The sequence below is a fragment of the Drosophila rhopaloa genome, unplaced genomic scaffold, assembly GCF_018152115.1.
Source record: "Drosophila rhopaloa isolate 14029-0021.01 unplaced genomic scaffold, ASM1815211v1 contig_167, whole genome shotgun sequence".
NCBI classification, from domain to species: domain Eukaryota; kingdom Metazoa; phylum Arthropoda; class Insecta; order Diptera; family Drosophilidae; genus Drosophila; species Drosophila rhopaloa.
The window spans coordinates 8,151,057-8,175,875 of NW_025335047.1; the positions used below are offsets into that span (position 1 = coordinate 8,151,057).

The window sequence follows — 24,819 nt, forward strand, 5'->3', positions numbered from 1 at the left end:
TTTTTCTTGGTATCCCACTTTATGTTAGAGATACACTTACTTAGCAATTGTTTTTCAGTTACCCTCACCACTAATAAAGATCTGTATTAGCTTAATGGTTTCGAAGGATGGAAGGCAAATTGAAGAGCCGGCTAAAAGCTTCTAAAGTGCCGCACCTCACCTGTCTTTAGTGGTCCGCTCTCAATCTCGTGGGGGATTCCCCTTGTTTTCTGTTTGTTTTTGGGTTTTCTGTGTGTAATGCGGATAAGGTTAAGGTCGCGCGGATTTATGGTATATGGAGTCCCGATTTTCGTGGGTCCGCTTATAAATAGTCCCCGTTCTCGGCGATTACCCTTCGCATGCAATTTTCCCCGGCGTTTGTTTGCCCGATTCGTTCTCTTTTTTTTTTTTTGTTTTTTGGGGCCCCGGCACGTGTCTTTCACTTCGGGGGAAATGGAGATTTTTCGGCCAAAAACCCAAGGCTCAAACTTCGGCCATGTTTATGGCGTCTGCCGCTGACTGACGTTCATTGGCTTTTGTGCGGATATTTGTTTTTGTTATTATTCCGCCATTCTCGGCCGCCCATATCCTTCGTCCTTCATCATCGGCCATAAAACGGTGTCTCCGAGCACATTTTGAGAGTCGCGTCGGCATCTGCGGCTGTGTTTTAACATTTCCTCAGTACGAATTCTCTATCCTTCTCCCATTTTTACAAGTTTATTTTGTTTCCGAAATTCTCGGGCATTCTTTGCATTTTCATCCTGCTGTTTGTTATCGCTCTGGGACATCCTCGCCCATCTGTCATGTCTCCTTCTTTCCTTCCTTTTCCGACTTCATTTAATCAGCAATTCATTTATTTAAACGCCTTGGAGAAAATCATTTATGTTTATTGATTCATTTGAAAGAAAGAGAGATAGAGAAGGACACGCACTTGATGCTAAAACGGACACTAATTCGATTCGCCGTTTTCAAAATTGGGTTAAAATTAGTTATAAATCCAAGACTACTTAATTACATTCGACATCGACTTTGGAAAATTTATGTTGTGTCCAATTAAGCCCAACTCTTGTTAATTGTAAAATATATCTTGTATTTATGCGCATGACTTAATGGCAAAATGTAATTTATTACAATAGCTCACGAATCTGTTAGTAATATATAATGCTTATTGCTTTATTTTGCTTAAAAAATTGTGTTAGGATTCGGCTCTACTTTAAACAAAAAAAATTCATATCATAAAAGTCGAATGTTGATTAATTAAAAATATAATTCTTAATTTCTTAAAATCATTTGAGATTCAACAATAACATTTTTTAAAGTACTTAAAATATAAAAATGAAATTTTTAATTACATTTTTCGCCATCTCAGAAACTTTGATAGAAAATAAACTTGCAAACTTTAAGTAAATGCCAAAAAATTTGTTTGAAACTAATTAATTTCCTCATTCAGCTTGCAGGAAAAAAGCCACAACAACTTTTGCGACGAAAAGGAATTGGTAAGTCACGTTACGTATACGCAGCGTTGCCTTTTAAAATCGCTTACAAACTACGTAAACAAACTCGGAAACAATGAGGAAGATGAAGTTCGATCTATTAATAGCTGCCCCAAAGGATAGTTCTGAACTTTTGCTCCAGCTGTGAATCGTTGCAAAAGACACTATCGAAGACGGATGACACAGGCTCGCCCCCAATCGCATTACTTTTTCTTTTTCTTTTTTGGAAGGAAGCAACCTAAACACGGCGGATGGGGAAACTGGTTCCGCTGCAGCTGTCGTCGTACTTTTAGCAGCCATCTCGGGAAAGAAACCACAGTAGCGAAGAAAAAACAACCTTTATAGAACGAAATTTGAGGGAAAACTTCACCGTTAGCCGTTTTGTGCGGCGCTTATCCGTCTTAGCCACTTTGAGTCGCGCTTCTGCCGCCACTCGGCGATATTTTTCGCAAAGTTTCGGCCACGTTTACATGGTTTCCTCCCTCAATTCGTTGGCCGCTGTGGCTTTTTGCCGGAAATAACACACGAGTGCGGGGCAATAGAGGCCAGAGATAAAGGGTGTGTGCTAGCCAAGTTCGCTTTTTGCCGGCTCCCATGGCGAAAATTATTGTCTGAGGTTGTGTCGCTGTCCCTACCATCGCATAAATTTGACTGTCCCACATGTCCTGCGATTCCACATTTTCTCCACTTTTTCCCCGCATTTTCCCTATGCGCTCGCGTATCCTGTTACCGCTCTCTGTGGGTTTTTGCCTTTTTTTTTTCTTCTATTGTTCGGTTCTTGCCTTTTAGTTTTTTCCAGCGTTTATATGCGCTATTTTTAGTCCAACACTTTTATTTTGGTTTGATATTTTTGTTCTGCCATTTGTGGGGCTAAAGTTGACTGTGTTGTTTTCACATCTCTTGTTGTGGGCCAAACCCGAATTGTTTACAAATGCGAATTCCCAATTAAAAGCTTTCGACTTTGCTTTGGTCCCGACTTCGCTATCGATTATATAATAATAAACCTGCCTGGCCACGTGGCGCCTGAACTTGCCACGTAATTATAATTTCATGTGGACACAAGTGCCAGTCGCTAGAACTCGTTATGGCCGGAAGGTAATTACGAGTAATTTTAATAACATAGATTACGCATACGCAGCTTGAGGCACTCGACAGTATCTGAAATGGGTCATGGCATGCATTCACATTACAGTTCGGTTTGTTTTATAGCTAGATACCCAAAGTTAAACACGCATTCAATATCGAATTTTAAAGTTATGTGTAATATTATATACGTAGAACACATTTTATTGCTTAAACTAAATATAGAGCTTCCTGCTAACAGCATTTATATATCCATGAAATCAGAGTGTCAAAGTAATGTATATATTTTTAATAATTTAATATTTTAATTAATTTTTTTTTCCAACCCAAATATAAATTATTTTGAAAAACGTATTCCAAGGAACATTTATTTGTTTTGAGATTAACGCCTGATATATTTATTTTATTAATCAGTATATTGACGGGTAATGTGAAAATTACTGTTTGCTTTTTTTTTACTCATTTGATTGAGCAATCAAAATGTGTTTTGTTGCACAACCATTGAGTATTCCGTTTGTCGATTTATGGAATTTAAAGTTAGTCAAGAAAATGCCCAAATTTTATAAGCCAGCTATTTTAAGCCGTTGACATAACAGGTTTTAATTAAACTGAGAGTTCGGTTAATCTCTGAAACTGTTCACTTTGAAACCAACTCAAACGTTTTCCTGCAGAGACTCAATTACTTAGCCCGACTTTCGAGCTGGAAAATGGTTAGCCGGGTTTTAAGACACGCCCACACACGGGGAGAAGTCCTTTCGGGAATCCAGTGACCGAGCAGCGTCGGCATAATTAAATTATTCCACAACAATTGCCGCTGGAACAAGAGTCGCTCATTGAGTTAATTTGCGACAAGTCGAGGTGGTGATGTCGACGATTTCACTGCCGCCAAAGTTTTCCAGAGTCCTTTGGTCTGACTGTTGGTCATTTGGGCTGAACATTTCGCAGAAAGGATTAATTAGGATTAAAAGTGTGTCGAGTGGTCGACAAAAGCGCAGAACGGTTAGCCCTCGACAACAAAGAGGCCAACGGTGGCCTCAAAAAAGCAGGAAAACTCGAAAGGAAAATAAAATAAAAGTGGCTGGATGCTTTCTGGCGGTTGGCGTAATCGTGCGGCATAAATAAGTCAACCAGTTGGCCAACAACTTCAACTTGGCTGCCTGATGATAATGATGATTTCTCATTTTGTGCATGGCGCATTTAATTAACATAATTCGATTTAATTCTGGATTCTGAGCGCTGCCGGTTTTTGTTTGACTGATTTAAATGCAAAAATGAACTTAACATAAATTGCAATTTATTACACAGGCTCGATTAATTTTTGTTGTTCAGAGTTTTTGCTGCTCTTGTTGATCTTGCCAAATTTAATTGAATAACAATTTCAAAATTGGCTTATCGCACCCGCCCAACAAGTTCCCGAGCGCAACTCGTCCCTAACCGAATTCAATTAAAACTAACAGCATTTATCGGTTTTCAATGCAATCAGTTCGGATATTGTGTTAAAGTTCTTGACCCGGCTGTATCTGAATTGGTAGGTTTGAGTGCATGACAGAGCTGAAATTGAAATCAGTTTTTATGGCAATAAATAAATAAGTTAAGCTGTCAAATCCACTTCCAGCTGCCCGTTCCCACTAAAAGTATTGATCCAATCGATGATTGAAAACATGGCTACGTTTGGAGTCTTTTTCAAATCAGTAATTTGGCTTTCGCTTTGAATATCCCAACAATGCGTCGCTAATCTAATGAAATCATTTTCATTTCCTTTTTGCTGACATTAAAGTTTAAGAGCCCTGAATGGCTGAGGCCAACCCTTTTGCGTTTTCGACCTTTTCATAGAACTGCCGGCGGACACTATAAACTGCCAGTGATATTAGTTAATGCCCTGCTGCGGTCATCCATGCGGAATTGTTATTATTTAAATGGCCTATTCATTCCGTTCCCCTATAGGCGTTAAATTTGTGCAGGGTACATTGGATGTTTCAGTTTACAAAAAATAAAAGTGCGAGCGGAATACATTTTACAATGTTCATTTGAAAAGCCTTTACATACGGAATTTATATTGCATAATAAATTATTAATATGGAATACAATAATGGAACTATAATAAAATTACTCAATTAAAATAACAATAAAATAACACGATTAAATTATTATTCATATATTTGATAAATCCATCGGCTATTTTTGTTCAACGAAAAATAAATTTTGTGTAATAAATTTTGATATAACTGTTAGAAGCACAAACTGTATAAGTAGTTAAATTTTTGAAGCTGGTTACTAGAAAGTAGATCTGATTTTAGTCAAAGAAAAATGTAAGGGTATCTAATTTGTTTATCCCACTTATATCTTTTTGGCCGAACTGCAGAACGCATTTGTTTGCCCAACAAACTGAGTGGAAAAACTTTTAACTAAAAAGCGAGGAACCCAAGCGCACACAAACATGTAAGCACACGATGAGAAAAGGATAACCGGAGGAAAGCTGGGTGGAATACGAAACGGTGAATCGCACTAGAAAAGTTGAAAATTCTGAAATGTAAGCAAATTGTAAATGCGAAGAGAAGTGGGGAGATATTATCCATATAGAAGGGGAGACTACTCGCACATAGATGGTAAAATTTCCGGCTTTTTAGCCACGCTTTTGGGCTAAAGTACACGACTTCCAAGTAAATGCACACGAATGTATGAATATTTCATTTGGCAAATGTAACTAAATACATAAGCCAGGCCGCAGGACATGTCTCTCATCTTCATTTCGCCATCAAATCTGCAAAAGGACATGTGTAAAGTGTCGATGTGGGTGCCCTGTGTGTGTGTTTGTGTTTGCGAGCTGCGGTTTTGCAATTGAATACAAGGGGCCGCTTTTCCATCTTGGTCCTCGCTTCCTTTTAAGGTCTTGAGTCGAGTGCCAAAGAGAGGCATCTCCTTGGGTTGCCACAAACGATTCTCGCTGTTTATGCTAAAAATCTATGCCACATTAGTTCGTTGCCATCCAGTTGGCCCATGTTTGTTGTCGTTTCGCTTTGTTTCGAGGGTCATGTTCGGGCTACCTCCGTTGTTGCGCTTTTGTTTGGCCCATGTGCTTGGCTTTTTGAGCGCGGTGAAGAGCGCTTGAGGTTTCCAGCGAGCGAACAGGAAGCCGGCGGACAGACAGACAGTCGGACTGCCAGACACACATTCAGTTAGACAGACAGCAGAGGGGCAAATAAAGGGATAAACACTGGCAAAAAATTACGATTTCATTTTAAATATAACTGAAAATTAAACACTTTAGTCGGAAAATACGATACCGAAGAAATGTTTAAATATTTAATAATGTGGGTGCCAAATCTAAGATATTTCAAATTGGATTTTATAATGGCTTGAAGCGCCTAAAAATATTTATTTATTATTTTCCCACTTAAAGAATAAATTAGCAAAAATAAGTAGAGTTTATTTAAAGTTTATTTTTATATATTTAAATTCATATTTGCTAGCTGTTTTTGCTAGTGCAGTCACAGTAACACATGGATCCTATTTGGTGAGCAGGCAAGGTCACACAAATGGGACAAAAGAGCATCAGGGTAAGCGGCCATAAACAGGCTCCCAACAACATGCAACAATATTCATGTAATTATGCGCCCGAGTCCTTGTTGTCAGGCAGCTCATGTTGATGCTTAACTCCGCTCGGGATTATATCCCTGCTCAGGCCCTGCAGGCTGCAAGTTGCTCTGAGTTGAGTTATTATCTTTGCCCGTTGAAGCCGAGTGTGTGTGGGCGTAGTATTTCTAACGCCAGAGCACCTGGAGCAAAAAGATGCCTCACATAACACTAACAGCTTGGAAACTTTGAGCTAATTAATAACCGTAATGAAGTTGACTTCATCTAAATGGCCGTTTTTACATTCTTGTGTTGATAAAATGTGCCACAACGTGCGATTAATGTTGGCTATCAACTTCAACTTCCTCGTCTCACTTAACAGGTCTTAAAAGCCAACTTAAAGCCACTGTGAAATGCAAATAGAGAGAATCGAAAAGCTCTTCAGCTTCATAAATTTCCGATGAGTATTCAAAGCCTTCACTGCAAATCATGGCCATCCAACTCTTGAGCAGGACTACTTCTTGCTGCTGCACACGTTGCGTATAAGCAATTAAACGGAAACCAGACCCACGTCACGTATGCGCCATGTGACACTAGTTCTTCGTGTTTAATTACAGTTTTTATGACTTCAATGGGCACGAAAAACGATTCGCGACCACACTAAAAGGCGAAGAATGACGAGGAAACCAACAAAAACTGACTAACGGTCAGTCTTTCGAGGACTGGGACAGGAAAAGGCGCATGCAATAAAAACGAAATTAATTACTACCGGAAAACCGAACGGTGGAAGGATGGAGAGTCGCCTAAAAGTATGCCCCAAGTGTTGGGAAAAGTTTAAGGCACTGGACAAGTTCAAGGTGCTTAGTGGCGAGGCGGTTGAGCGGCAAGGAATATCGTAAAAGTGAAAGAAATATTGCTTTTACCTGAGCACACAGCTCACCCACACACGAACAATATACCCACGCACACAGAAACAAACATAAGCAACAATAAACGTGTGCATAAATTTCGTGTCGAGTTAGGAGGTGCACGCAATGCAGGGGAAGGGGGCTAAAAAAAGGAATGGCGTCAGCCAACATTTGAATAGCACGCACACACGCATATGTCTCAGCGGCATTCGGTACAGTAAACACTAGAGAAGAACACGGAAATGTCGAAAACGTTGCCACCCTTTGTATACATCACCTATAAAAAAAACATAATATAAATATATATTATGTGACTAAATATTTTTATCATTTTTTATTTAAACATTAAACATACTTTTTTTGTTGGTCAAAATATATAGATCTCCCTGGGATCTTCGTATTTACATATATCATACAAACCAATCTTTAATATTTTCAGTGATAGAATTAAATACAAATTTCGGAACTAATAATTTGTTAAATAAAAAATAAATACAATTTTTTTATTCGGATTTATTTGAGAGAATGTCATCTGTAGCCGCACAATAGTTGTATATTCTGTTTACGTGCCGTTGCCGCCGTCATTACTGTTTGCTTTTCCATTTTATTTTGCGCTCGCTATCGCCACTTCTGGATTCAATCAATCTTTCTTCTGCGCCGAGCAACTCCAGCACGCACCGCCAGCTGAGTGCCACTCTCAGTCAGCAGAGGGCCTGCCACGTGGCGTATGCGTAATGTGTTGATATTTGATACACATCAAGTCGCTTTAAAGGGGAAATTCTCATCGGACTCTACTGTTGCCCGTAGCTATAATTTTGATCGGACCTTGCCAGGCGGGCAAACAAGATAGTAATCTATTAGCTGCTAATCGTTTATCCATATGTAAATTGACTGCCCAAAGGGGAATCATTTATGGGCCACAATGGATAATCACAAATATTTGACTTGTGTAGGTGGAAGGAAGCCATTGCTTGGACAGAGTTAGCTTCCTGTCTTTCATTTCCGCAATGTGTGTCAATGTTTGAACTGTAAGGCCAAATATTGCCTTGCAAGCCATGCTCACAAAGGAAAATAACATCAAAAGGTATCCATCATTAAAGCAATTTATTATAGAGTAATAGATTCGTTAGCATAAATTCGTAATAATTAAAGGATCTTGTGCCTTTGTTTAACTTATTGTCGTATTTAATATCGATATGAATTTTCATGTGAGAGAATAGCAGAAATTCTTCAAGCATAGTTGCCCGCCTATTCATGTTGCTAGCCAATAAAATTCTACTCCCCCCCAACAACATTTAATGCCGGCAATCAATCTGTGACCCACTACAACATTAGAGCATGGCGAATGGAACGTAAATCATAAAAATTGCATACACTCCTGGCAAATATTTAAGTCGATTTTTCAAAGCATGCAATTTGCTCGTAGTTTTTTTCCCTACCCTATCGGAAAGTTTCACCGCCACTCAAGTTTGCCTAATGGCCCAAATATAGAAAAACTAAGCTACTCAACAAATGGCGGGACTTTAATATTCACTTTTTTTTATGCCGAGGGTCGGCCATGATGTATGCTATGAATTGTGTGCGCTCGTGGAGCGTAAAAATTGAAATTCCTTCGTTGGCAGTATACGCAGTATAGAAGCAATTTCCATTTCATTCATAGTTGATAATGCCATTGAAACGCTGGAGTCGGAGGATTCGGCCTGGTCACATAAATAGTTGGTTTTGCGGTTGGCTGCTCGTTCCCCGGCCAACAGGGCGTATGAATAATATTTTTGCGGCCATATGTAACCAAATTCAAAACGCATTCAAGCCTGCATTCTATTTCTGGAGTTCTTGTGACCGCAACAATAAGTTCGAGGAGGGAAAGTAACGGAGAAACGGTTTTTCTTAGAATAGATATTTTTAAATTGGAGAAAAGAAACATTCTATTCCTCTTTCCTGGAACTGTCACTTACTTAGTTGCCAGCATTCGATTTCAGACACCATCCGATTTCGCTTGCGTTGCCCGGGGGAAATGCAAACATTGTCGGCAAGCAACAAAAATATTTGCAAAATGCATTCCGAAAAACAAAAGCTTTGAAATTACAAACATCGAGAACCACCGCGGGCGAACTGCTGGAAATGAAATCAATGTATGCCACAATCAATTCAAAAGTTCTCAATGTATATCCAACTGATTTGCGACACGTCGAGCATTTTAATTGAGTTTTCTTATCGGAATGCGAATAGAATTTTTCACGAAAGGACGTCATAAAATAGCATTCACTGGGGGAGCAGAAAAACGGACGATAAATATGCAAAACGCGAACGATTCATATTTTTCATGTGCAGAAGTATAGAAGCCAGAGGGACCAGACAGAAGCGAACTCCTGCCGGGATTCTCACACGCCGGGAAATGTGACAGAAGAGTGACAGCACTGTGGCATCTGATTGATATGCAGATGGTGCGTATACGTGTTTCAATACAAACATATATCAATCTGCGAAAAAAGGGAAGCCTCAGCGATGGGACAATACTAACATAAACGCTTGACATGACAGCGGTTAAAGATAGTGAGACGGATGTGACAAAATCAGCAAACCGGGGACAAAACTTAGCCGCCATCAAACAAGTCAGAATCCGCTGATGGGAAAATTCGTGTCAAGCACTTGGCGATTTATGCAAAATTATGTAATGAACCAGACAGAGACTTGATTAGAAGCACGCTTCGCTTTAAACAATTTAATTGAAACGAGTCACGCGTTTTGAGCCCTCAAATCACTAAGTTTTTTAGCTTAAATGCAAATAGTTTGGGCTTAAATTAGCGAGCATTTAGCACCTTTTCTCGCACCTCATATGATCACCATAAAAATAAAAACGCGTTAAATATTTATCCATAATCGTGCGCTTACATAATCAAGAATTGGTGAAGCCAAGTGGGAAATTATTGAACACTTTTGCGCCAAGTCAAGCTCGAACGGGGCATAATTTGCTCGGGGCCTTTGCGACACGTGTGAAAACTAGTTTTGTCTGTCGAAGACAATAAAAGTGTAGCTATATAAACATATAGTAACTACAGTTGAATGTGCAACCTTTGGGAATTTTCAACTGGGTTGGTTTAAAAACCTATTGCCCAACGGCTCTTTCAAATTGTTTATTTAGCTAAAAAAAAATATAATAGTTATGATGCATATCGACATATTTCTGTTAAAAAGTCATAGCAACTCAGATAGGTTTGTGAACCTTAAGAACTCCAACTGACAATTTATCATCAGTAGAAGTTTATTTGACGGTCTAAAGCGGTACCCCAAGCCACTCTTCGACTGTCGTTAATCTGCCAACCTTTTCACCTGCCCTCAGCTCGCCTGTCCCCTCGTACACCTGATTATGCCATTGCTCCTAGCCCAACTTATGGCTGATTGCCATTGCTATTGTTGCACCTCGGCCAAGGATGTCTGCTAAGGTGCCAGATTGCAACTTGTCTTGGGTGAAATATTCGAGCTTTTTATTTCGCTGGCATTTGACAATTTATTTGCCAAACTTTGTACGCGCTCTTGGCACAAATTGCTCTGATGTTTTGGCAATTCGTCAAACAAATTTGGCCCGTAACTGGCTGGCAATGTTGGAAACAGGACAAGAGGATCCTGGCTCAAGTTGCACTCGGCTTGGTCCTGCCGGCAGCAGAATTCGAGGGGGCATTAACACATCAGTGTTAAAATTTAACGACCTATCCTGGCACTCGAGAATGAGGGGGCGGTGGCGATGGGTGCGGTCATAAAAGTCGGCCGGAAGTTGTAAAATATCCGCCATGTGCGGGAAAACGGAAAGGCAGCATTTGTACGAACACAGCCGCAGGAAAAACGAGCTTGAGAACTGTTTGTCTGTTCGCTTGGCTTTATAAAATTATATGCCCGGGCATCAAAATTTTTATCGTCCTTCGGTTTCAGGCTCGAATATAATGAAAACGATGCATGCCCCGCCGCCAAAGTTGGCTTAGAGGTGCAGTTTATATCGGTTTCCTTGGACTCACGTACATCCACATCATCATCATCTTTGGTTATCCGCAACGAGGATTCTGGGTGGTGGGAGACTCTATCGATTCGATCTGTTTGCCTGCATGTTTGTCTACTTGGCCATTCTGCAATATTTATACAAGTTGCAAACCGAATGTAAGTCACTTGCAGTTTGTTCCGTTTGGCAGACACCTGCAGGCTACGTGCTGGACTTTTGAATGCGGCAAACATTGACTTTTATTGAGTGTCATGGGGATAGCTAAATTTTAGCTTCATCTTTCCATATCATTTTTTGGCAGGTGCTACTTTTCAACTATTAATATTCTTTACATTTTCTCCAAATCGTTAGCACACGTCAATAAAAAATGGTACTTCAGTCACTGTAGTTTCCATAAAAGCTCAACTATATACGAAAATATATATATTTATATTTACAAAGCCTTGCAAAAAAGTTACTCGGAAAAGATGATAACACGGTTAGAAAGAATTGTAACTTATAAAATATACCTTGAAACAAATTGAGCTTAACATAGAAAAAATGTTTTTTTTTAAAGGGTTTAGTTTGTGAAAAGTCAAATTAAGAGACTTTAATAACATTAAAAAATAATCTTAAATAAATTAAATACAATTTCCAAACAATTCGATTGTTTGAAAGGTTTCGCTCACGGATTTCAAGCTAGAACATTAACATGACATTGAAAAATCAGCCCTTAATTGACAAAAACACTCCATCCCAATGCATTTTTTATGTTGCCGGGTGTTGTTTATACTGAATCAGACATTTTTGCGCTGTGGAAAATACCTTTACTGTCACTTTGTAGCAGAGAGTAACTCTTGCATAAATGTGCATAAAAAGGGAACTGAAAATCCTTGGCATTCCTCAAATATTCATAGGGTAAACATCAAGTAATAAGATGGAAACTCGCAACTTGCAGCCAGCATTCCGAAAGCTCTGCAGACTCTGATGAGCTTGTCTGGGTTCTCTGGGGTGGAATGTAGTGGGCAAGGGCAGGAAAAAGGACCAGAAGACAGAACAAGTCACCGGGGAGCCGAGAAGTCGAGAAGCCACGGTGGCCAAGGCAACCGCAAAATATCCATCATCATCAACAAGTGAAGTTGCAGTTGCGCTTTATTAAATTTTTCACCTCTAGCTGCATGCAAAGCTAGAGAAATCCGAGAACTTCTGCCCTTTTCGCTGGGAAAACCAATGAAACGGGATACTCATACGCCCCGTGGTCCAAGCCCCCGTGACTGTGACTTTGTATGGTCGTACTTTTTTCTCCGAATTCGATGCGCCCGGCTTACACGGCTTGTTCGTGTTGTAGTCGTAACCAGCAGCTGCTGTTACCACTCCGGCTTCTGGGTTCTGGCTCCTGTTCCTCGTTTTGTTTCCGGATTGGCATTGTAAAACTTTTGCGCCAGTTGTGCAATACATAAGTTGGGCCATTTTAAAGCGACGCTTGTTACAACTTGAACACGAAGTCGGTAATGGATAGGACGGGACAAACGCGGTGGCATAAAATAGGAAATCATGTAATCTTGGGCTTGACTGGTGTCTGTGAAAGTACCGCGATGTCCCCAACTGGGCACCAAAGTTGAGGAACAAATTTGGGAAATGTCTAATAAATTCTTTATTAAAAAGTAAGAGCATAAATATTTACCTTTATATCGAATATATTTTAGGTATATTTTATATGTCTATGGGAATTAGTATTAGTTCAAAAACTTCTATATTTTAAATTCTGCTTTAAATTGAAAAGTTCAAGATGGTAGATACTAACAAAACAAGTTGCGAACTTAAAATGTCAAATGTTCTTTTTCCTCGCTTTTCTCAAGTATCTTGCTGTGTCTCGATTGGCCAATGTGCCATAATATTGGCTGTCGATAATGCTCACATATCGAGGTATATGATGCGAAATAAATTTATCCTTAATGGCTGTCAATAACAAAATTTTCTTCTGCTTCCGCTTCCAGGCAATTGACTCATAGTGAGCCACATTCAGCCCCAGCTTTGGTAAAACCGAAGTCCTCAAACAATCATATGTGCTTGGATGTTTGAAAAGTGCAGGGTTAAAGGGTATCCCAGTTAATTGTAATTAAATGGGCTGGACCGGAACGATGTCAGTCTCAATTAGTTTGCATCAAGTGCAAATGAAAGTCAACTTGCGGTCAGCCGAGCAAAATGGATTTTTTGGCTTTAAAATAAATTAATTCGCTTAACAACTTTTGCCTCAACGAAAAACTTCGACGTGTCTGTTGTTAATATAAATTTATTTGGATTTTCGCTTCCCAAAACTTTTCTCTTGATAAATGACCGCCCGTGGCGATCGCCTTGTACCGTCATAAACTATTCCTTTGATGAATGGAGGAGAGTGGATGGTAAAACGAGGATTCCGCATGCCATCAACATGCAACAGGAAATTCGCCAAAACTTTTCACTCAGCCAAAGTTTTCTCCAAAAATGTTATTGCTCCAGATTTGCTGTTTTTGCTTTTTAATTTATTTATTATAATAGGTTTAACGTTAGTCGATGAAAAGCTTAAAACGGAAAGACAAACCCAAATCTTGTCCATTCAGTTCCTTGGGTCGAAAAACCACTTTAATAAGTTTATTAGTTTATTTTTAATTTATTTAAATTGTCATATATAATTAAATTACCTCAACTCCTGCGATGTCTCCATTTTAATTAAAACGAATTGCGGGTAATTACAATTATGCCATTCTCACGCCCCTTGGACATTCAATTCTAGTTCACAATTAATGCTAATAAGCAGCCGCAACCGACTGACGCATTAAAACGTGGTCAAGAGCGCATGGAAAATAACGTTAGGGTGGGAAATTCATTTCCCCGGGGGAAAGACCACAACAATGCTTGTTGTTGACCCAGTTAGATGCGCGAGCCCGATAAAATCCCCAGGAAACCAGGGAGCCCACAAACGCATAGACAGAGCGAGAGGGAGACACATAAAAAGGCGATAATAACAGTGGTAGAAGCGTACGGGCCATGAAAACTTAAACAAGAATGCAAATCCACTTGACTTGATTGAAATCATAAAAGGAAACCGGCAGCGAAACAACCGAAATTGCCAATGCAAAGGCGCACAAACTGGCGACATAAAAATAGACGCAGGAGGCGGTGAAGCAGGCGGTTCTCGAATACATCAATCATAAACGTCACACACGATATACTACAGAGCAATCGGCTCAAATACACTGAGGAAAATTATGGCCTTAAGCTTAGGGGCTTGGAGTTAGAAAAGACAACATTTATACCCTTGGCGTTCAAATATTTTAAAATATTTTATTAAATCAGAATTTTTGAACGCCAAGGGTATAAATGTTAATGATATGGGTAAAATAAAATATTTTGAACAAATTAAATAACTGTCCATAAAAAAAATGTCGGATAAAAAGTAAATAATAAATAAATAAAATATATAAAATATTTTATTTAATTTGTTAAAAATTGTATAATCTTTCCAAATAGGTTTTTTTTCACAGTGCACTAATTGACACAATGTTCATACGCACTGTTGCCAAGGGACATTTTTGTAGCATACTTTTTGGATGGCAAAGTTTGTGCAAATGATTTTCATAAATGAAATTTATGTACGCTAAAATTGTTTCGCCGCTTGGTTCAAAGAGCATAAAGCAGCTCACTTAATGCGCTGCCTGGGACCGTTGGCGTTTCGAAGGGGCGCGGCTACGCCCCCAGCCCCCCCGGGAAATGCCAGGGGGCGTGCCAAAAAGGGGTTGGATGACAAACGTGCCATGGTTGCATGATAAATAGCAGCTGAGCGGTGCGGGATAGAGCAAACAAACTAACACAGTGGCGCACAAACAAACTGACAGCAAAGGACACACGTAGTCCGAAGGACTGTGGACCAGCGCAGGTCCTGTGGGATCCGTGGGCAGCCGCAACTGAGTGACACACTGACTCCTGGGCTGCACATTCCGTAGCCCGGGCATAAATTCCGAATGCCAATCGGTCTGGTCTGCTCTGCTATGCTCCAATATGATATTACACAATTGTTTATTCAGCCCGCCACCGACGGGTGAGTCAATTTGTGGGCCCGGCGACATTTGTTAGGCTTTCGTCCCGACTGATTTATGTTAATTAGCCCCACAATTAACTGGTCAGTGGCAGCGACAGGTCGGTAAATTGCATTATCCCGAAGTAGAAATATACCCGATAACAAGAAACAAGATTAACACCCAAATTTGGCTTCGGCTTTGCTTTCGTCTTTGTTTTCTTTCACTTTTCTCCTCTGCTAATGGCCACAGGCAGCCATAATAATATTCAGCATTTATTTCGCTATTAATCTCAATCAAATTTAATGTTGAGCAAAAGTCTTGGCTCATTTCAGGGAATTGTTTGGGTTTCTTCGGCTCCTTTGTTTTCTTTTTCGGCTAATCTGAGGCTCTTTAGTTTTATTGGCAGCGCTTCGGTTTTACTTTGTCAGTTCAGACAATATGGCCAATTAATATATTGCTTGCGTTGAGTGCTGAATTAAAGTTCTGTTTGGACTTGAACTTCAACTGTGTAATTATCATTTTAGCTATATTCTTCTATACTTGGTAAATAACAATTTAATTTCTTATAGCAATCATGTTGGGTTGCATCTGAAAAGGCTCCTTTGTCTCTTAAAGCAAAGCAGAATACTTTTCTATTCATGCAAATTCTACCTTGTGATTGTTCAAGGTAGAGATATACACATACCGAAAAGAATGGAAGACCCACGTGCACTGACTGCTAAAAATTCTTTGCCCTCCAGTTGGCCATGGATATTGGCTGGAGGGGAATTTCATTTGCTCTTTGGCTGGCTTTCTTCTTCTCTAGAAATCGCTGGGCTTCTTCTCTAGAAACTGCGTCCATTAAATTAACCTTGACTTGATATCGTCTCCATGGACACCTTCCAAGTCGATTCCCTGTCCGTGGGCTGATTCTCCATGCTGTTGAATGTCCAATTACAGCTAACATGTATAAATCACAGCTGTCAATTATATTTGGGTCCTGCGTCCATCCATTACACTCATTCCAGGATCCCAGAAACATACTCGTGCATGTGCCATTAATGTGTGTTTCGCAGGCGGCAGCTGCGACACTTAAACATGAAGCCCAACTAACGTTTAATTAATTAATTCGCTTGTTATTCCTTCTACGTGTGGCACGAACAAGTTTTTGTAAAACATTTATGCCCGTTTACCTACGACGGGGAAATTCATTCCGTGCCAAAGCAAAACACACATGTATTTATTCGAAAGCCAGCACGTATCGCATCTACCGGATATCTTGGCAGCACCCAACACATGCGTCACTTTTTGCAGATCTCATAAATTTTGCACTCGCACAGAATGGCTGACAAAAATCATTAAAAAAACGGTGTCATGCAATTCTCGTATTTTCAACCATATATCCCATGTTCCATCTTGCAACTGACATTTGACATTTTTTTTCGCCATCAGTTTCGTTTTTAGTTCCTGTATTTGCTCTTTCTTTTGATAATACAAGGGACATCGTGCGAACTAATTTAATTGCATTTTTGAACACGATCCGTAGCTGCCATTTTCACGTCCATGTTTTGCCTTAATGCCTTCTGAGTTCACAAGCTTTAAAATTTGGGGGAATTTAATTCATTTAATTTTAATAAAACGTAACTCGATTTTGATTAAATGCCATCACTATGTTTTATTAACTGACAAAACTGAAAAGAACAGTTAATGAAAATAATATTTGCAGTAGAGATATTCTATGGTATATATTGTTTCATATATTTCGTTCACGGTAACAATACGATAATCGTTTAGTTATGACTGCAGAATAATTGTGTTTTGGTTTTTTGTAATCAGGACATGTTGTGGAAAATTCGAAGTCATAAATCACTCCACTACGCTTTTAACTAAAAGAAAAACTTAAAAACGAAATGAATGTGTGATGGCAAAGCAAGTTTTAAATGGAATTCCATAAGTACTCTTACATAATTTGAGCCCCTGTTGCCAATCGAAATCGCATTAAAATCTCGTTGATTCCGATCGAATGGTGGCAATTTAAATGGGCAGCATAAAGCAAGGAAGTAATAAAAAAGTTTCATTAAATGAGTGCTGGCAGTTAATACCGAGCAGCTTATCTGCCGCGTAATACGATTTCATGCTGCCAAAGGATCTCTGAATTTTCCAAAATAAGCTCTCGTGTGTGTATGTGTGTTGGCCTGCTGGGAAAGCAATTTACATTTACAACGCCAACATTATAAACATTTTAGCGACAATTTCCAGTCATTATTGGTATAAAAATAGATGGCTTAAGCGCCTGCCAAATGACAAATCGATAAGTGAAGCCACTTCCCAACTCGCAAAATATTTAAGCTCCATACGGCAAGTAAGTCTGGAAATCAACAACTTATTATTCGCAACCACCGGGATATAAGTGCACCACCATGGCAGCTTTTCTCAAACAGAGTGCAGCTGACTAAGCTGATGAAGCCATTTTTAAACAGCCGAGGAAATGCGGAATATGGAAGCAGGAGAAAATTTGAGGCGAAATGTTAGCACCAATTGCACTGAAAATGTTTTAGATGTCCCAAAAGTAAGCAGAAATTTTATGGGTTAAAATTTTAAGAACTAGGACTAGTTCAAAGAGCTTTCACTAAATTAACGTGTTATTCAGTGACTTTAAAATGTACAAAAAAATATTTATTATAGTAGGCTATTTGAAATTTCATTTTAATTAGTTCCAATCACATTAATAAAGTATTTTACAAACGGCCTTTTAAATTAATTGATTGGTACTACAAAATTTAGGTGATTGGCAACAATACTGTATTTTTTTAAGTGCGTGTGACTGACTAACAGACAGCGCAAGTGTTTAATTAATGAAACTCTACAGACGGGTGCCACTTAAAAGCTGCGAAAATCCCCACGAGAGGCAAAAACTTTCGGTAGCATTTAGTGGCTGGCTGTAGCTCAGGTGGAAAAGGCTTTTAAAACTTTCTAGTTTGACCTTTTGTGGGGCGAACAATGTGGCGGGCATTTCATTATGTTGCCACGAGGCGACAGAAAGCTGCATAAAATTAAACATTAATGGGCCACAAGTGTGCGAAGCAGTTGCCATATGTATATACTGAAAATTGCCAAAACGGCACCCCACGGCGTATGAGCAATGCCGCAAATCGCAAAAATGTATTATTCAAATACGAGCGGTGGTGCGCGGTGTAGAATAAAAGACTTTAATTAGTTTTCAGCACTGCGGTCTTGTGGTCCTGCTTGGTCCTGTTTTGTGTCCTTTACACGTTTTGACCGCAGTTGTTGCGGTTCCCAAACACGGACACGCTAATGGCATTTCAATGTCCATCGCCAAGGGTTGACTCATTGCGGCATTGATTGAATGATTGCATCGAGGTATTTGAATATGAATACCTTGCTCTATTTGCTGACTGAAGACTTTGTGTAATGCTTTTGCACTTAAGTGCGGTAAATGGAGCATTGAAAAATAGGACTGGCGGAATAAATCTATGGTTTAAATACCAGATAACTATTTATAGTTGATAATTTCTTCAGGTAGAAAACATTAAATTTGTCGTCATATTAAACCTTGTGCAATATTTTTAAGCCAAAATTCCAAATACTTACTTCCTATCAGATATATTTTCTTTACTCACTTATAAATACAATGGCAATTTCAAGACATTCTATTAGTTAAATTTAATTTGCTTGATCAAGTGAATTTATTTGAATACGATTACAACACTGATTTCATTCCATGTGAATACCTCTTAAAAGTCAATTAATTGCCGTCTTGACTCTGCCAATGCTCATCGCCCTGTGGTCACAGACAAAAGACCAGGAATAGGACTCAAGTCAGCTGTGAAAATGCTGGATAATCAGCGGAGCTGATCCTTGGTATGCACACACACATTTATGCTCGGCTAGTTCGGGTCACTCTGCTGCCTTTTGGATGCACTCGAATCAGTTCGGACTTAATTTTACCTTCCACTGAGTCCTGTGATTGCAACTCACACTGATTCGCTTTCGTTTTTGGGAAAGGATTTAAGTGTAGTTACCAAACAGGGATTTGCTTGGTAAGCCAGGGCTAATGTCATTTACAGCTTAGCTACATGACAGCAGCATTTTGTCATTCAAGGAAATCAAAGGATTTCTCGATTGTTTCTGCTGAGTCAGTGAGTGGCTTAGGGTGCTTGAATTATTTGCGGAAAATTCGACGAATAAAAGAGCAACAACGTTCAGCAGAGAGCGGGCCAAAAAATAAATGAACTTGCTGTATAGTATGTATTGGGTACAGTTCGCTTTATGTGAAAAATGACAACAGTCGGTTGGCCGTGATTTGGTTTATGAACCATTCAGCTGGGATGTCACAACCCCGATGTCCTTGTCCTCGGTGAGTATCGATATCAGGATTCGGACTCGAGTGTGGGCTGAATAGTAATGAGTCAGAGTTGAATTGACATCGAGCATTTCTTGTGCCTGATGGCAAGCAATTAATGTGCTTTATGGCCTGTCATATTTTCTCGGGGTCGAACGAATCCTGTCAGACGCCTTATTTATTCCGCTCCAGTTGGGCTTTCAGCTTGATTTGGACATTGACATTGTCTTTTTTGGGGTAAAAACTGTGAGTCCCTTGACAGTGAGAAAGTTCTGTGTAATATACCCTCCACTCACTAATCGATTTAAAGTCTTGTATACAACCACCCCAACCACCGGAAAGCAAAAACTTTTAACTGCACCATAAAACAATTTATTATTCAATATTTGTTTGCCTAAAGTTTTAATTGCAAAGTTTGGTTGCTGGCCGCAAATTCGTTTACACGCAGAATCCACAAAATTAAAATTCAACTCAGCATGGCTACGAGAATGAGCTAATTAAAGTCCGGGAATATCCAAGTGACAGGCAATTCCTGGACCGAAACAACAAGTGCGCTTAATCAATCAATGCAATCAGGCATAAATTGTCTTGAAACAAAGCCACAGCTAAATATTGTGATGCCATTAAGAGCCACTGTCAATAGAGGATACCATAGTACATGGAGGTGCTGGGCGACCGGAAGTGGGTGTCGGAGTGGCTCGGCCGGAAACGGAAGCAGCTGCAGAGAGTCAGGGTGACAGAGATGGAGATAGAGACAGAGATAGAAACAGAGACGGAACACAAAAGCCAAAGCCAATGCCACTTGAGCTTGTGCAAACACAAATGCCTGACAGCCACTCGTCCTGTACCCATGGCTCCATGTGACAATATAGAACCCATCAGAAACACAGTCTTCATCGGCCCCTCTTGGTGTGTTATCAAATTATGCAGGAACGTTATTATTGCGGCTTGTTTCGTAGAATATTTCGTGTGTTTTCGATGGCAAAATTGAATAACAAACACGCAGCCAGACAAAGTGGAATTAAATTGCCACTTCAAGCTCAAAACCTCAACGCACGAGGCACAAATATGTTTGGATGTGTGTCACATGAGTGAAATGAAATCAATTTCACTTCAATTCCTCACATGAAACGTGGCAAATCATATTTAAATTGCTTAAATTGGTAATGGGATGCGGTGTGGCTGCTGAACTTTGATCTAAGACCGTGGCTTTATTTGATCTTGACTTAAACTTACGTATTTTTGTGTGATTAGCATATTATTTGACATCTTCTTAATTATTTTTAGAAAATATTTCATTCGGTTAAGCCAAGTTTATAAAATAACTATAAATAGTTCGTTCTATATTTAGATATATTTCTTATGATTGTAAATACAAAATTTTGTTGTAATTAGAATAAATATTAATTTTGTTGTATTTGGTATTAAGTACAAACATTTAGGCTCATCTTAAAAAAATCTATGTAACATTTCCTTAATACTGTAACAAGTTCTATAAAGTATAAGCATTTAGTCTTAATTTTGGGAAAATGTATGTTAAAAATGTTAAAACAGCAGTAACAAATCACGACCCTCTGAAGGATTACACGTTGTTATGAGTTTCTCCTCTGGGCTGATGGCAAAGTCCTGGCCACCAAAGTGGAGGTGGAATCAAAAAGGCCGGGTCACAATGCACCCAGAGTCGAGCCGTCGCATTCACTTTGCCGAGCTGGTAAGATGCTGAGCTGCTGAGTCGCCGCTGCATTATGCTGTCAGCGGGCCACTATTTTCAGTCAACATTGTTGACATTTATGCGCCTTGTTGGCCCTGTTTGCACCCGGTGGACCGGGAGTGCGGCCAGTCAAGAGGTCCTGTCAGGAGGGCTTGCCCTTCGAGCGCCTGGGATTGCAGTGCCAAGGAGCTGAATGCTGGAAGTTAAGTGGTAAATTGGTTATTGTGTTGCATTAATGGACGGACACTGCACAAGAGCTCCGACCACAAGCCACTGGCTCTTACTTAGCCTCTGGTTTGGGTTTTCAAAGTGGTCAGGACCAGAACTCCTTGGCCTTTCCAGCATCCTCTGTTGAATCTTTTAATTAAGCCCGAATGCCTTGGAGCATCACAGCTTACTTTGTCTTCGCCTTGACTTTGTTTCGGGACTGACGAAAGTTTTTCAATTATTTTGCCATGACTAGATTTCAGCTTTCCACCATAAAGGAGGTGCAGAGTTTCTGTGGATGCGACAAGTATTAATGATGGCCTCGCGGGTTGGAAAGTTGATCTGCTGAAAAGCTTTTTGTGATTTGAATTTCCTCTCTGAAGCTGACACGTTTTCGAGTAGAATATTGCGGCTAGCCAAAGAATTTTGTGCATTTGACTGCGTCCATTCATCATTTTGTACGAAATTGCATTTTAATTGAATTTCATGGTTTGTTAAATGACCAACGGCAAGCATTCTTGTGCAATGCTTTGAAGGATGTGAAGTGAACTCTGAGGTGAACCAATATTGTTGGTAATTGCTCTGTAAACATTAAACAAAGCAAAAACATCCATGAAGCTATTTAAATAAATAAATAAAGATATTGAAAGTATTCAGCATAAAATCGAAGTTGCCTTAATGGTAAACATTCGCTTGCTGCCTCTGACACATGCTCTGCAATCAATCCGAAGGCAAATAGATTCCTCAATTTTCGATTGCAGTTTACCCTCAATAAATAACAAATTTTTGACATCTGCAGTATGCCGACCACATGGCTACTGACAATTCCCATCCCAATTCCAATATCCATGCCCAGGGCAAACATTTCCATTTCGGCAGAAGAATTTCTGGCACAATGAATGGCAACTACAAGGATGGGTTGATGGCTTCTCCATGTCATGTCATTTCATATGTGGCAGGCAGGTAAACATTTTGACTAATGCCAGGAACCACTTGAATCCCAACTTTAATTGTTGGATTACATGTCTACTTCTTTGACTATCACCAGGAGTCCCAAGTATCCTAATTTTCAAGTGAAGATTAACACAGAACTAAAGACGATGCCGAATTTATTGGCTAAATCTACGTTTTTGTGGCTTACAAATTGTTATATACCATTTAGTAGCCGTTTTGGATACAAGGATTTTTTGTAGAGTTCTTTATAATTTCAAGAAGCTTCTGTAAATATTTTCACTAAATTCTCGTCTAAAATTTGTTTGAAAATTTACTTGGAAGTTGCCAAAACTAGCTAAGGAAGCCAAGCAATTATAATGCAACAAGTATTGTCTAAGAAAATATTTCGGGGAAATCTTGTTCATGTGGGAAATGTAAATTTCGTATTACCACAACATGAACAAGACTAGAAGAGGGGGGTGATGTCAGCACCAGGCTTTTCCATCCAACGACCCCCTCACTTCGCCTCCTTTTCGCCTTGGGCGCATTTTCCACTGTTAAGCCAAAAAGGCCAAATGTCCTTTGGGAAGCGGCAGCCGTTGAAAGCTTATAAAGTGCAACAGCAATGCGGCAGAGAGTGTGTGCTTGTGTGTGTATAAGGCCGCTACGTGACTGTCCTGTCAATTCCTTAAATGCAAGGCTGAAATGGGGTTGAAATGGGGGGAAAGGGGTGGTTGAAAATGGGCGAAAGGCGGCCAATGGCGGGCAAAAGCACCGCTAAGCGCTGCTGATGAAGTCGCGTCCAAAATGCAACGTTGCAATTTGGCAAATTGAAAACATGAAACTGAAGGTGCTGAAACGGCCAGCTCAGCTGGCGAGCTACAAACTAACCGCAAAGTTAATTTACCCGCATCCTTGGCATCCTTGAAAACACCCCATTCCCACTGCACGCACGTCATGTAATAGGTACTTCCGCTTGCAAAATGGCAACAATGTGGCGGTGGGGAGTTGAAGAGCGATTGTGTGCGTTGGTCGCCACTAATTCCGTAATTTCAAACGTGGTGGCCCACTCAACCACCACACTGGCTGCAAAACACTGAAAATCTCAAGTGGCTTGGTTTATTTTACTTAATTAACTATTAGATTTCCAATTGAATTGATTGACAGACTTAATTGTATATATTTTAATCTGGTTATTAGTTATATTCTTTGTATTGATTAAACAAATATAATAAATAACTTAATTTGCTTATATTTAAACACATGAAACTCGAGTTAGTTCACTTATCAGTAGTTTATAAACACTATTAAAATCTAATAATTAAATGTATGAAAATTCTGTGCTGATACTTTGATATTTAATTGTTTAGTTTGGTTATTTATAATCATACAAACATGTATTATTAATATTTGTATAAGGAAGACGAGACATTTACCCAATCAAGTTTCCATTTAATTTTTTTAAGTTAGATGGGGCTTATATTTTGAACATTTTTTCTGCAGTGACCCCTCGCTGTTTGCCGTCTATTTATGGTCGCCGTTGGACCCTGCAGTTGCAGGTGCCCTGATTGTGGGTGGGGGTGGCTTTGGGTGGCCCCTGTAGTTCAGGTGGGCAGCGGTGACCGCAGGTCCCGTTCAGTCATTTGCATGCCCCGACTTCGGAAAGTGACGTGGGCTGCACCGCAAAGCGTCCTGAAACCTGCAGACTGCAGCCTGCAAACCGGGAGAACCACGGATCCCAACACGTTTGTGCCGCACTTTAATTAAAAATAACTACCGCCGCTGGGTAAAAGTGCATGACCAGCGAAGCCAACTTACACATATTTTTTAATTACGGCAAATATGAGTGGAGCTCTCCATGCGATGTGTGTGTGTGCATTTGTCTGATTTGCATGTTGCAATTTAAAATAAACACTGTCGAGTTTAATTCGAGCTGCAGTCGCTACTATTTTGCATGGTAGCGAAACATTACAAACAGGCTATAATCAAGGGGGTCTTATAGTAATTATTTTGGTGGTTTCATGCTGAGGGTAATGCCACAAAGCGAACTAAACTTTATACAAAACGAAGGTTGTGAGTAGAGCAGGTCATTTGAAATGCATGAGCTTTTCACCCAAATATTCAAATTATTTTTTATGTTTTCAAAAAATAATCACCATACAGCTGTGGTCACAACAAAAGTTTTCCATAACAACGAATTAGCAGTAATAATTGTTTAGTGTTAAATACAAAATAGGATTAGAGTTATTCTGTATAAAATACATACCCTAATAATTTTTCTAGGCTATTTCAAAAGAATATAAAAATAAATTTAATTATTTTGGTCGTTACTATTAATATAAGCCCAACTATATTGCGCCCACATGTGGACTTTACCATTTTGTATGCCATGATGTCGGTGATTTCCGCTGCCTATTTCCGGAATAGAGTGCGTGACAGTCGGGATAGCGCATATTCCCCCTTCTCCATCCTAATTTGCCACTGCTCATGGCCAGCTCTAATTGCTGCTGTCGAATTAGGAAACAAACTATCTGCAGAAGGCATCCGGGGAACCACAGCGTC

General features: G+C 39.6%; 1 protein-coding gene across 2 annotated transcripts in view; it reads left to right on the plus strand.

Annotated features, from left to right (window-relative positions):
- The window catches only part of LOC108046396 (cGMP-specific 3',5'-cyclic phosphodiesterase), a 46,975-nt gene that overhangs the window by 2,378 nt on the left and 19,778 nt on the right, over nucleotides 1-24,819 (plus strand). Inside the window, exon 2 of one of the 2 annotated variants that reach the window (XM_044458461.1) lies at nucleotides 1,430-1,475. The exons of the other annotated variant lie outside the window; for it this stretch is intronic. The gene's annotated coding sequence lies outside the window, so the exon portion shown is untranslated. The remainder of the gene's footprint in view (nucleotides 1-1,429; nucleotides 1,476-24,819) is intronic. 2 annotated transcript variants of the gene reach the window in all.